General features: G+C 39.1%; 1 pseudogene; it reads left to right on the top strand.

Moving 5' to 3' along the window:
- The first annotated feature begins 13,167 nt into the window (after positions 1-13,167).
- LOC122490500 lies at positions 13,168-13,471 on the top strand (annotated as a pseudogene).
- Positions 13,472-14,001: the final 530 nt, after the last annotated feature.

Below are 14,001 nucleotides of genomic sequence, written 5' to 3'. Positions count from 1 at the left end.
TTTCCTTATGATTTCCTCGATGACATTTTCTATTCTTTAGCTTACTTTATTATAAAAATAATACACACATACATATAATACATATAACATACAAACTATGTGTTAGTTGACTGTGTTATTGGTAAGTTTGGGGGGCATCCAAACTTACACAGATTTTCAACTGTGTTGGGGGTCAGATCCCTAACAGATCCCTGTGTTTTTCAAGGGTCAAATGTATTCCGTTATGAAAAAAGAAGATGTAAAGAAGTTACTTGGATAATACACCCCCCAAAACTATTTCTAATTAGTTATTTGCATTTGTGAAATAAAGTGCTTTTAAGCTTGAATTAACAGGCAGTGGTTACAATTTCACATGCACTTTGCCTATGTAAACACAAGTTTAGTATTAAACACTAAGGCTACCAAAAAAATGCTATATGGTGTGTGCAATTTAACAGAGATGCAAATCTTTGGAAAAGTAGATGTATGTTTTTATGTGGTTTTTTTTTCTTTTTTTTTTTCCAACGTTTATTTATTTTTGGGACAGAGAGAGACAGAGCATGAATGGGGGAGGGGCAGAGAGAGAGGGAGACACAGAATCGGAAACAGGCTCCAGGCTCTGAGCCATCAGCCCAGAGCCTGATGCGGGGCTCGAACTCACGGACCGCGAGATCGTGACCTGGCTGAAGTCGGACGCTTAACCGACTGCGCCACCCAGGCGCCCCTGTTTTTTATGTGGTTTAAGTGTAAAAGGGGAATGTGGTTAAAACAAGCACCCTGTTGGATAACAGACATCTCTAAAAAATGGATCTGTGATGAGCTTTTAAGGGTGATTTAGTAACTGGCTATAAATGTTGACTATAAAAGTTAGCAGGCCATCTCCAACACAACTTTTTAAATTTATGAAATATAAAGACCTTCTTGAAATAGTTGTTCAGGCCCAGAATCTACCTTCACACCACACTTATGGTCTGTGCCTGCCTGAGGCAGCAAGCCATTCCTAGACATCCTCTGGAGATCTTTTCAAGGACTGTGGTTTCACAATAAAGATAACCTACACGAAGGGAAATAAATGTGCAGAAAAAGCACCTCCATTGAAACATTCCTTTGAGTCTGGATTTTCCACATTATCTACTCCTGAGAACTCTGGACTATTGTTCCCTCTTAATTCAGGAAAAAGAATATTCAGAGGTAAATCTCCTCCCCTTCCTGATTTCCATAAAGAGAAAAAATTCAATTTCTCTTTCTGTATTGAATTAAGGATGGTTAAAAGTAGTAGGTTGGTAGGAATTATTGTAACTATACAGAACCGCACTAAAACAATTAGCAAGACAAGAAAAGAGAGAGAAAGAAAAGGAGCAAGAGACAGTGAACTAAGAAGATTCCAAGTAAATAATTCTCATTTTTTAGGATCTTGGCCTGAGGCTTTTCTGTGAATTTTAGATAAAGATATTCAGCCTCTGCAGAAATCTTTAATAAAACACCCGGCCTAACAAATAACGTATTTTCCTGCTGTGGCAGAAGACTGCAGTTAAATTTGCCAATGGTCATCATCTGTGTTTCCATGCAAGAAAGATGGCCAAGCAAAAAGGATTTTTTCCATAAAGCAGTTAAGGTATAACACGGATTAGGAAGAAAATAAAATGAGTCTTTATCTTCTTCTATGTAAATATTTTTCCTAATATACCACATGCTGGAAGCCTCTGGCAGAATATGATTGTAAGAACACAACTTCTGCGAAGCAATTTTCTGAATTCCTGAGTAATTCAATTAAAAGTGGGACAGCTCTTGAATTATCCAAGATATTATCTCAAATCACAGCTTTGCCCCACTTTTACCAATATGCCCCAGAAATCTCCATTTATCAGTTTTCCTGTTTGGTAAAATGAATTCCTTTAGTTTTCTCCTTGAGTCTGAAACCTAGTCAGTTAACAAATAACCTTTCTACTTCCATGTCTGGGAGTCATCTTGGACCTCCTCACACTCCCACCTTCATGCAACCAGCTCCATTGATCCTCCCGACACACACACACACACACACACACCTGTACAGAGTATATTAAAATGTGCTGGTTGAATATGTTATTCTTCCTGTGGGCTGTGCCTTTTTCCTCCTTTACACCCACTCAAATTCCAGATCTCTAAGACCAAACTCAAACTTATTTTCTCCAAGAAACTTTGCTGGATGAAACCTACTTCGCTGCCTTAATACTTAAGTATCAGGGCTAAATCCTGCCCAAAAAATTCCAGGTCTTTGCTTATAATGTGCTTTGATTCTTTTCAACATTGCTTGAAATAACTGGCTCTTTAGTATTTTGTTCTTGGTTCTCCCAGCCCCAACCCCCACTTCTACCCACACTCCCTGTTCACACACACACACACACACACACACACAACCAGACTGATCATGAGCAGGAATCTGTTTGACTGTTTTGTACAATATGTCCCATGCCCTTTCCCCATCTTACCTAGATTACCAGAATACAGTATTTTTAGCACTGTACTTATTGAACAAATAAGTATTTGTTCACCATCCTTTTGATAGCTACAGGCAGAAGGACAGGGAAGCTAAATTGCTAAATAAAAACACGACCCAGTAGGCACCTAAAATGTCAACACCAATGGTTTTCTTAAGGACTGTCGCTGGGAGGGGGAGCTGGAACAGAAAGGATTCTAATTCATCTACATATTGTATTGTACAATGTCTTCACAAAATTGTTGGATTTTCCCTATCTCTCAAACACAGGACATGACAACCCTAGCTCTTTGACCCATCAGACTGGAGACATACCCTTTTGTCCGGCTGCCCCTTTATTCCCTGCCAGACTCTCTTCTCTGAGAACACCACAGAGGTAACAGCTGGAATATTTAGAGCCTCTACCATAGCATTTACCCCACTGTTGTGTCAGTATTTATAGGTTAGTCTCCCACAACTAAGGTTAGGTTTAACAAATTAAAATACAGGATATCAGTTAAATTTAAATTTCAGATAAACAGTGTTATAAAACAAAATTCAGCAGAATGAATTTTAAAGATCTTATTGGTTTTATTCAATGACTCATGAATTGGGCAGTATCCCATCTAGCAGAGAGAAAGGAGCTCTAAGTGCTGTACAAAATGAAAGATTTTTATAGGCAGAGGGGAAGAACAAGCAAAGACTGGATTGTTTCAGGCAAGGTTACCTTTCTTTAAGGGATAGCAAGGGGCCATCAGATGAATTACCTCACTAGTGCTGATCACGTAATTCCAGATTGACTGGTTAAGATTACATTTCTGGGAGAGGCAGAAACTGAAATTAGGTTAGGTATTAAGTCTCAGTTTGGTGATGTGGGCTTAGCACCAATGACTCCACTTGAGGCCTGTTATCTCCGTTTTAACAATAGCAAATATTTTTTTAATATAAGTATATCCCAAATTTTGCATGGGACATACTTATACTTAAAAATTATTTGTTTTTAAAAAATGGTTTTATATCTGAAATTCAAATTTAACTGAGCACCCTCTATTTTTTTTTTCAACGTTTTTATTTATTTTTGGGACAGAGAGAGACAGAGCATGAACGTAGGAGGGGCAGAGAAAGAGGGACACACAGAATCGGAAACAGGCTCCAGGCTCCGAGCCATCCGCCCAGAGCCTGACGCGGGGCTCGAACTCACGGACCGCGAGATCGTGACCTGGCTGAAGTCGGACACTTAACCGACTGCGCCACCCAGGCGCCCCAAGCACCCTCTATTTTATCTGGCAGCCCTACCCAAAATAGGCTAATACCATTGCTGTATCCACCAGACCCACCTCACTCAATCATGCATATTTAGTAGGAACTCTGTAAATGTTCCTTGGATGGATGTAAATAACTTTCACACAGAGCTTAAATGGCATCAAATTGCACTGAAAGTTAAACTTTCACAATAGTAAGCACAGAAAAATTAAATGTTCATTCTTTAGCCCAATCAACATGGGGTAGATCCATGTGAGCAGAGGATACTGTTCAGAAAGAGTAAATAAGAACATGTTTTGAATAGCAGCATTGCCCAAGTGGTTCCCTCAGACATTATAAGGACAGGATAACCAATGATCCAGGTTGGAGGAAAGGCCACTGTTAAGTATGCAGCTGCCTGTAATGCAGCTTTCCCAAGAGGCAAACCTTAACGGCTGCATTTCCACCAAGACTGCTTTATCTTCTTCCCTCCTACCCTAAAAGTAGCCTACAAGTCCTGTTTCTCAAAAAAGAGATAAGAAACAGGAAAATCTACCACCATGGAGTTAGAAAGAGATAAGAGAAATAAGCTGTCTAGATTCCAGCTTAGCAATGGAGAAAGGAATTAAGAACCCGATGTTTCATAGGTGGAAAGATGACTACAGAGGATAAAGAAAATAGAAAAGTTTCTTTAGGGCTGAAGTACATACTGAGAAAAATAAATAAAAGAGTAAAATATTCAAGGCTACACTGAAGATCAGCAAAGCACTTCATCACGACAATACATTTTTTGGAATTGCAGATCAAAGGTTTCTTCACAAGCACTTCTTCAGATAACTAAACCTTGTTAGTAAACCTGTCATCCTAACAAACCATCTTTTGTATTTTTACTGAAATTCAAAGCTACTCCTAACATTCAAATACTATATGCAGATTGGTTGAAAAGAAATGGTCTTCAGAAAGCAGAAAGAATGAACCTTTATAACTCACTGCTCAGAATACCATTAAAATATGGCTAAAATCTTTTTTATTATACATACCTAAGAAAGGAACACTAGTTTGAATGTGGAAGAGTGTAGCTTATATACTAGCCCTACTCCTTAGCAGCTGCAGATCCTTGGATCCTTTTCACCTCTTTGGCCATGTCTTTAAAATGGAGGTATGATGCTTACTCTTCAGGGTGACCAACATTTAATTTCTACAGAACACCCAGCACAGTCCCCAGGACATATTTGTTTCCTTATTCAGGTACACATACTACCTCGCTGTAATCACCCCCTTCATCCCCATTATCATCATCAATATTAATTTTAGTTACTGATTATTGGCTCTGTGCAAATTGCTTTATATACTTCCATTATCAAGCATGACAGATCTAGGGTTCTAGTTCCTATTCTGTTGGCTCTAAAGGCCCTTCCCTGTTTACTACCTAACATTGCCTCTAAGAATAAAAATTCTGTCTCATAAATCCCTTCACCTCAGCCTTATACTGTCTGTACTTTAAAAAGTCAGATTTGTTATTAATAGCAGGAGAACTGAAGTCCTCAGAGACGTGAGAATCAAGTATACCCTCCTGTGGAAATCAGGGGAGGAATTTTGATTCTTCTAAACTTCAGCGAAAGAGAACCTCCCTGAGACCAATGAAGAGCACTACTCCAGTCCTGGACCCTGCTGACAAGGATAATTCTGGGAGTGGTGAGGATAGCTTAAGAGAGGAAAGGAACCTGCTGTGGATGATTAGAGAAGAAAGCAAGCATTCCCTGTGGTGGCTGGAAGTCAACTATCAAGGCTGATAATGAATGAAAATTTGAAATATTGTTTACAAAAATTAAAGAAGAAATACCTCTAGAATTGAGGATTTTTTTTAATCAATATATTTTGTTTCTCGTTTGAAATCAAATGTTTCAGAATCTCAAAAGTGGCATATCCAAACTTCTCCAATGTGCTCACACAGGTGCATGAAAATGTTTAGATAAGGAAATTTGTAACAGCATTTTTTTTCTAAGAGCAAAAGATCAGAAAGAACCCAAATATCCACCAAAAAGAAACTAGATAAAGTACTGTTCATCCACTACAACAAAATGCTCTGCAATGGTGAAAAGGAATCAAATAAATCTGTATGTGCTGATATGGAGCCCAAGATGGCACCTTTGTGCAAATCAAGAAAAGCATCCCCTCTCCAGGCAGACCCGGCCTCCTGCCATTGAACCCAGTTTATTGAATTTTAGCCTCCCCTCTCCCCTCAGCCAAGTGCTTTGTGCATAACTATGTTTGGTAGCTCTGCCAAGATGTATTAAGGAGAGAAAAGGGAGGTGGGTGTAATTTGATACCATTTGTGTGTTTCAAACAGCACATACACAAATACGAAATATTTACTTTTGTGCATAAATATTTCTGGAAGAACACTCAAGAAATTGGTAACAATGGTTGCCTCTGGGAAGAGGAAATGAGAGTTGTGGGTAGGGAATGATGTTTTATTTTATTGCATTCTCTTTTGTACCTTTTTTTTTTTTACCATGTGCATGTAACTTTATCAATTGGAGGGAAAAAAGTTCTATTCTTTTCTGATGGTATGCCTAGAGGCTGTTGAAGCGAAGGCCCATGGCTACTGCTGTGATGCTACCTGTCCTCCCACATATCTGGACAGCCCAGTAACCCACATGTGGTATCCTGGCCCAGTTCAGCCCATGTGGCTACCATTTACTGGTGTGCAATGCAAATTTTTTCAGTACACTTTTGAGCTGGAACATACTTTGCTTTCATACATTTCTCAGCAATGACGACTCTCCAAATTATTTTCACTAGGTACTTCTCATTTTAGCCCCATACCCAGCCTGATCCAAGCCAACCATGAACTCCTTTTTCACTTCTGCTAACTACAGTGAAAATGTGCAGCAGCCTCCGAAAATTCCTGCAACAGCAGGTTTCTGGGTATAGTTTGTATCGTGCTTCTGAACATGGGATAAACTACTCTGGAGAGTTCTAATTGATAAAAGCCATGGTTCCAAGAGCACTGATTAAGAACTGCACTTGGTCTGGACCATTTACTAGCAGTACAATCCTGGGCAAGTTCCATATATACATCCTATGCTTCAGTTTTCTCATCGAAGATTGGGAATAATAATATCTCCCTCAGAGGGTTTGTGTGATGGTTAAATGAGATAATGCATGTGTCACACATAGTTACCATTCGATAAATGTCTGCTGTTGGAAGGATGAAGCTGAAACAATTAAAATGATAGGGTAACAAAAAATGCTTATCATCTGAACAATTAACCCATACTTATCAAATGCAATCTCACTCGGTCCATTAGCTTCTATCAATAATAAAAGTAGCTATTTGATCCTGAAATTAAGGTACATTAAAATACTACAACCTATCCTTTATGTTGTTGCTTGGATTTAGTTTTTGTTTAATTATAAAAACTACCTATTATTCAACATTGATAGAACAGTAAAATACAGACAAAAAGAAAGTAACCATCATTTATAATCCCACTCCAGAGAACCACTGTTAACGTTTTCACATATTTCCTTCCAGTCTTTTTTTTTCCATGCATTTTAATAGCTGAGATTATATTAAATATATAATTTTCTATCCTTTTGCCTGTTAAGGCTTTTGTCAAAGTGTTCTCCTAAAATCATTAAAAACTCTTCATAAATATCATCATTTTAATGAGTGGCTAATATTCCATTGCAGTCATTCATTTCTTTAACAAATACCTCCTGAGAACCTAGTGTGGGTTAGGCACTGTCCTTACTGCTGGAGAGATAGTAGTGAATGAAACGGACTAGATTCTGTTCCCATGAAGTTTCTGTGCAATGAAGGATTGGGCTACAGATTAGAGTGGACTAAGGAGAAAACAAGAGGTAGAAAAGTGAAGATACTGCTTCAACAAGTTTAGCTGTAAAGTGGCAGTAGCTGAAGGGAGAGGTGGGGTCAGTGCCATACCTTATTTTATCCGATTATTGTACTAATGTAGAAATACAAATGTGCATCTTAAAAGAGCTCTTGGACTTCGGTAATACTTAAAAAAGACTTCTTAATAAAAGTTGCTAATGCGGTTCCTTGCTGTTTTTGGTGAATCTATTTTGATTCTCATGTGTATCTGCAATAATTTCATGGTCTTTCAAAAGTCATTAACACAGAGTTCATTTTAAGGGCAATGGCACTGATACAAGTCCTCATGCAGGATTCCACTTTGACTATCATGTTGTCACCTCACAACCGTCACCCGTTTCACTTTAAAGAAGAACTTGATAGAAACCATCTCTGTCTGATAGCCCATCTTTTGTTCTTAAGGCAGAGAAGGAGGAGTATTGTTCTTATAGGTTTTTGTACTAGAAATGTTTTATAGTTTCTTCCCACACCATCTTCAATGGGAAACCATGTGCCCACAGCCTTATTAAGAAACAATGGCCATGTTTTATAACACATGGCCCTACCACTCCCGCACCTCAGTACACACACCCTGACCACACCTAACTGAACCCAGCATACATTCTGACCCAATGACCGATGACCAAGGAACCTCAATGGTTCAACTTGAAAATTAGATCTTCTCTTAGTTTTCATTTGGGAATTGGAGTGGCAGGCCAAATAACAATAAGAGAAGAAACTGAAGTAATGTCAGAACAAAAGAAGCCTTAGCTGTCCAAATCACAGGACATTGGAATTCTGGAAGACTAAAAACTTTGAATAAACCGAATAAGCTGATCAAATAGAAAAAAGAACACTGAGAGATATCCATAGGGAAGTGGAGACACTGTGAGATTAATTCTTGATCTATCAAACAACTCCCCAACTGAGACAACTAAAGTATCAGCTAAATTTCTTAATGCTTTAAAACGCATCAATGAGCTGGCATAAAATAAAGTTTTCTATAGATCCCAAAAATGCAATCAGAGCAGGGACCCTGTTTGGTTAAGTGAATACCAAAGCTGGCTTTCACCCTGAAAGTTTCTGCCAATCCTTGGAGCATCTGAGCTTCTGCCTTGAGGGCTGCACAAGGCTGGGGACCCATCTAAAGTGGACAGTCTAAATGAAGACCCCTCACATAGTGCTAGAAGCCCAGAGGACTACATCCTCAGTGTACAGATGAGCAACACATAGACCCTGTTCTACAGAAGGTGGCAGCGAGGACCATGTCTCTCTTGACCATGTCTCAATCTCCCATGAGTGTTCATAGCCATGTCAGTGCTCACATGGCTTGTGGTCCAAATTCATGCTAGTGTAGTCTGAAAAACTTCAAGCAGGCACTGTAATTCCTAGAGTTCCTGAGTTGTTAGTCTCAACTGCAACAGAGGTCTCAAAAGATTCCACAGATAACACAGATAAAGTTCCAGAAAAATATGCAGCTCTCAGCCAAAAAGAAAAAAAAAATCACAAAATGCAAAGACACCATCGGGGAAAGGGCCATGTAGCTCTTGAAAGAGAATCGCCTTCACCCTGCAGTTCCTGTCATTAGATATCCAAGAGATTCTCTTTAATGCTGCAATAAAGTCTTCCTTTATTTGATCAGATCTTACAGAGACTTGGTGCTTTAAAAAATATCACAACTCCCTTGTTATCAGTTTTTGCCCTCAAACAGTAGGCTGACAGCATGGATCTTAAGGACAGCTGTAGCAGGGCTCTGTTGCCTCTACCTGCCTTTCTCTTTACTGTTACTGCACTGGTTTCTGAACTGCATCCTGCAACCCCACTCATTCCTTTGTAATCACCAAGTGCCAATGATCTTATGCATCTCTTTTTGGTATCCGTTTGAATGACATACCAGATGAACAAAAGGGGCTTACTGTATCCATCCGGGACTTCATTGCAGAAGAAATGTATTAGGAAATTCTTGTGGGAAATCTCGCTTATGCTAATCAAACACAATTTGGATGATTGTAAATGCCCAGGAATTAAGGAGAGTGAAACCAAAGAGGTAAAGGGATGGCCACCTAATTCCCCACAAGGGTTGAACACAAGAAATAACTAGTCTTATCATTTTTAGACACAATGGGAAATAATCCACAGCCAAAAGTGTGGTTTCTGTAGATAAATCTTTCACAGATAGGTGAATAAAGCAATTGTTAGCCAGCTTTAAAAAACATAATATGGCACTATTATGAAGGATGGCATTTTGTAAACCTGTGCTCTGCTTCTGGGAATGATCACACTGTTTCAAATCCCCAGGCCTATAGACAGGGATAAAAATGTCCTCAGTTCTCTAGAGAACTCTATACTGGCTGGCTGCTGGCTGCACCTAGGACTGCTTTTTCTTGAAATTCTCACCAGCACTTCTGTTTGTAGTCTCACTAAACAAGCAAACCGCCTGGTTGTTGACAAGACTCTGATGGGTAGACATTGAGGGAGTAGCAGAAAGACAGAAGGTAACGGAACTCTTGACCTTCCTCTCAGGCTGAATTAACACTGTTTGGTTAATACAATTAATCACAGGGACAGAAGATGTGCTCAGGAGCTAAAGCCTGTGCCTTCTTAGCCGCTTCTCTTTACTCAGTGAAGAACTATTTTGAGATTAATTGGGCTTTTATCTGAAACACCCAGTTGTATGACCCTTCTTTGCTCTGCAATGAACAAACCGAGCCACAATTATTTCCTGCCGAAGGTCAGGTACACAGTGGTATTTGAAAACAATGCATCATCAGGCATTAAGGAAGTGAGAAGAGCATTCCACTTCCTCCTTTCCCTGTTGGAAAGGCATTTTCGATTTCAGATTAAGTGAAAATTTAGGGTCCAGTAGTAGCAATTCTGTCAAAACAGTAAATTAAGTATTCATCACTTGCAGATGAGCTTGGGCAAAATTGGATTTGTACTATACAGAATCATTTCAGATACTGGGGCATTTAGGCTACAAAGTAGTTATTATATGTTTCAGTTGCTGTCTCAGCAAAAGACTTTTCCTTCTCCACTCTCAGTGTGCTTCATTTGAAAAGACATAGCTTTCTCTAGATTTGAGAAATCAGCCCTCCTTCAAGGATCTTATTTGTAGTACTGTGATTACTGATCTTGTTGCTAGAACTCTAAAAGAACAGGAAAGGGGTGCCTAGGTGGCTCAGTTGGTTAAGTGCCCTACTTTGACTCAGGTCATGATCTCGAGATTCATGAGTTTGAGCCCTGCGTCAGGCTCTGTGCTGACAGCTCAGAGTCTGGAGCCTGCTTGGGATTCTGTTTCTCCCTCTCTGCCCTTCTCTTCTCATGCTCTCTCTTTCAAAACTAAACATTTTAAAAATTAATTAATTAATCAATAATAATAAATAAAATAAAAGAACAGGAAAAACAAATGTGTCCATAAACAAATAAATATGGGGCACCTGGGTGGCTCAGTCAGTTGAGCATCTGACTTGGGCTCAGGTTATGATCTCACAGTTTGTGGGTTCAAGCCCTGTATCAGGCTCTGTGCTGACAGCTCAGAGCCTGGAGCCTGCTTTCAGATTGTCTCCCTCTCTCTCTCTGCCCCTCCCCCACTTGCACTCTGTCGCTCTCTCTCAAAAATAAATACACATGAAAATAAATAAATAAATATGTTTTCACACGTAGTTTTAAAAAGAATGCTGCTTGCCTTAGTAATTTCTGATTCAGCTAGCCCACTAATTTAAATCACCAAGTATTTATTAAACATCTACATTTCAAAGCATAATGCTGTGCCAATTAAGTCAAATGTCAGAAAGGGATAGAAAGTAGTTGAATCTCATAAATTTCATCCCTGAGGGTCTCAAACCAAAACGTGGTCATTTTTTAAAATTTCAAATTCTGACTCAGTTGAATGGAAGTTTTCCTACGTACTCCTTATTAGAAAATATGTTTAATGGCTCTGTTCATCACTAGGAATCTATTCCTGTTGAAAAATAAAGTGTCATTTTCTCACTATCATCATCAACAACAAACTCTTACCAAATGCAAGACATTAGAGTCTAGGGAAGAATCAAAATATAAAAGCATGGCTCGGGAGGGTCTAAATACCCTGTTATGGTGGTTACAAGAATCTATGCATATGTACACACTTAAAGAACTGTAACCAATAAAAGTGAACTTTACTGCATGTAAAAATTTTTGAAATCCATTTTTTAATGTTTTAGAGGAATTCAGAGGCAGATTTACCACGAAGCTAATGAAGCTGAAGCTTCAGGGCTGCTAACAAGCACAAATCCTTCTAAGGTCTCGTACCTATTTTGTAGTCTTTTTCATAAAGTGGGCTCCATCCAAAACTGTATAAACTCCAGGACCTATAAAACCTTCATTCATTCCTTGTAGGTATGACTCTATAGTCATTAAATTTATTTCCATGGGTTCAATACAGGGAAAGTTAAAGAACAGAATGAGGCAGCAGATGCTGAATTCTGGGAATTCATAAGAAGAGTGATATCAAAGGATTAGGGAGCTCAGTGGGATTTGGATTGGGTCTTTGTAATAAAGAGTCTGACTCCATCTTTGATGTTTGACTACCGATGGCTTTCAAGCCTCATCACTCCTATACCCCTTCTGCAGGCTGATACAAAATCTGATTGCCCCCTTCTTTGGTGCTGGTAGTAAGTTCAAACCACATGAGCCCCAGCCCATGTGGGAGCCCTCATCCCAGTCCCACTCCCTAATCATAGTCTCCTTTTCCTACTCTTTCAAGTCATTTCAGACTACTCTGGGAGCCTGCCTTGCTCTCCATAGAAAGTCCTATATGTAACAAAAACCCTTCATTCCCTCTTGGTACATGCATAACATCATCAGGCTTGACATCCAAATCAAATTTTGGATGGGAACTGAATATTGGGTAATAGGTCCATCCTGTTCTGCTTCTGCAAGGAACCATACCAATCTTAATAATCTATATAATTTAGATGCACCAAGAAGAGAAGGGCATTTCAAGGAGAGAAAATTACTTACACAAAGACAGAGAGATGGAAACATGAAAACTGTGTTTGCAGGATGATGTAATTGAAACCACAAGTTTGCACTGATGAGTCAGAGGGTTGGTAATAAGACTAATGTGGTAGTAGGGGGTCATTGAATAGGCTTAGAAATGTGGATTTCTCCTTTTATACATCAAGACACTACCAATGATTTTTTTTTGAATGGGGAAATAATAGAGTCAAATAAGCATAAGAAGAGTATCTATCTACTTATTGGAGGTAAAATGGGTTAGAGGCACAGAGGTCTAGAGGAAAAAAAAACTATCAAGCCTAGAATGGTAAGGGCTTGGATGCTGTAGTGTCAATGGAATGGGAAGGAAGACAGGGATGACTGTAAAAATACAGTGGATAGAGACTTAGCAACAGGGATGTTGGAAAAAGGGGAAGGAAAGAATTAAGGATGGCTAAAAGATATAAAATGACTATCACAAGAATAAATTCCATAAAACAAGCATCAATCACTAAATGGATAGTCCCTTTGTGGCAGCTATTTGGATAGCCCATCATAAAATGATTCACATCCAATTCAACTCAAGAAGTATTTATTGAGTTTTTCTTTCAATGCTGATAGCATTCTCACAATCATGGTGAACATTTCTAAAACCCGCCAGACTTTCTGCAAGAAGTGTGTCAAGCCCCAACCCCACAAAGTGACTCGGTACAAGAGAAGCAAAGATTCTCTTTATGACCAGGGAAGGTGGCATTATGACAGGAAGCAAAGAAGCTATGGTGGGTAGACTAAGCTGATTTTCCAGAAAAAGGCTAAAACTTACAGAGAAGGTTGTGGTGAGGCTTCAATGTGTTGAGCCCAACTGCAGCTCTAAGAGAATGTTGGCTATGAAGAGATACAAGTATTTTGAACTGGAAGGAGATAAGAAGGCCAAGTGATCCAGTTCTAAGTTTCATATTTTGTAATATTATGAAGACAACCAAATCTTAAGGTTATGTTAAAAAGAAATACTTATTGGGCGCCTGGGTGGCGCAGTCAGTTAAGCGTCCGACTTCAGCCAGGTCACGATCTCGCGGTCTGTGAGTTCGAGCCCCACGTCGGGCTCTGGGCTGATGGCTCAGAGCCTAGAGCCTGTTTCCGATTCTGTGTCTCCCTCTCTCTCTGCCCCTCCCCCGTTCATGCTCTGTCTCTCTCTGTCCCAAAAAAATAAATAAAACGTTGAAAAAAAAATAAATACTTATTAAGCATACATTTATTCAACAAATAATAACTAAGAATAGGCACTGTACAAGGTGGAAGGCAAAGAAATAAATAAATAATCAATAGCCCTTTGACCTCAAGGAACTTAAATTCTAGCATGGGGAAACTGCTCTTTATTCAACTCAATATAAAACAAAGTGGTAAATGCTGTATTCATTTAGGAAGAAGGGTCCAGCGTACTCTGAACTGGGAACAATTAACTTTTCCA

The sequence above is a fragment of the Prionailurus bengalensis genome, chromosome B2 (assembly GCF_016509475.1).
Source record: "Prionailurus bengalensis isolate Pbe53 chromosome B2, Fcat_Pben_1.1_paternal_pri, whole genome shotgun sequence".
NCBI lineage: Eukaryota > Metazoa > Chordata > Mammalia > Carnivora > Felidae > Prionailurus > Prionailurus bengalensis.
This window is presented reverse-complemented; position numbering and strand designations above follow the sequence as displayed.